Genomic DNA, 923 nt, shown 5'->3' with positions numbered 1-923 from the left:
TACTAGAAGCATTGTAGCGGAGTTGAAGGGCATATTTTCAATTTGTGTCAAAAGATCCTTCGTATCTCTCAAGTAGGAGCTTGTCTTCTGCACCAGGGGTTTTAAAAATTCGTCTGCGAATTTTGACAGGGGCTCCAGCACCGATCCGATTCCGGACACTATCGGGCGTCCCGGAGGCGGTATTCTGTTCTTATGAGTTTTTGGGAGTGAGTAGAAGTAATGAGTGACTGGCTCCTTAGCCACTAGAAATTCTGCCTCTTTTTTAGAGACCCAACTTTTGGTTTCAGCCTCATATACCATGATGGCTATGGTGTTCTGTAGTCTTTCGGTGGGGTCCAGTAGGATTCTTTGGTAGAATCTGGTGTCGGAGAGGAGGGCTAGGCACTGTTGGTTGTATCCTGCTTTTGAGAGGATTACTGTGCCTCCCCCCTTATCCGCAGGTTTTATCACCAGATCTCCATTTTTGCCAAGATCCTCCAATGCTAGGCGTTCTGCCTTGGTTAGATTTTGAAAAACATTTTTATTGTTTACGTCTAGGTTATCAATACCTTTGAGAAGTGCTTGTTCAAAAGCTTGAAGTTCAGGCGGTATGCAGGAAGCAGGAGGGTTGAAAGTAGATTTCTTGCGGAGAGTAGTATCTCCTTCAGGTTGTCTCGTGATGGAATCAGAGAAAAAAGCTTTTAGTTTCAAAGTTCTACAAAATTCCGCCAGTTCACTCTTGATTTTAAAAGTGTCTATTTTCGGAGTGGGAACAAAACCCAGTCCCTTGTTCAGGACTGATATCTGGTCATTTGTGAGTTGTATCTCCGATAAGTTCACAATTAATGAGTGTTCTTGCTGGTTGATGGCTGCGCCGCTGCCATGCTCCGTGTTTGTACGTTTCTTTGTTGGTCTTGCCAAGTCAGAGACTTTCTTTTTCCTCG

This window comes from Lissotriton helveticus, chromosome 11 (genome assembly GCF_964261635.1).
Source record: "Lissotriton helveticus chromosome 11, aLisHel1.1, whole genome shotgun sequence".
Classification (NCBI taxonomy): Eukaryota; Metazoa; Chordata; class Amphibia; order Caudata; family Salamandridae; genus Lissotriton; species Lissotriton helveticus.
Note: the sequence above shows the minus strand (reverse complement) of the source record.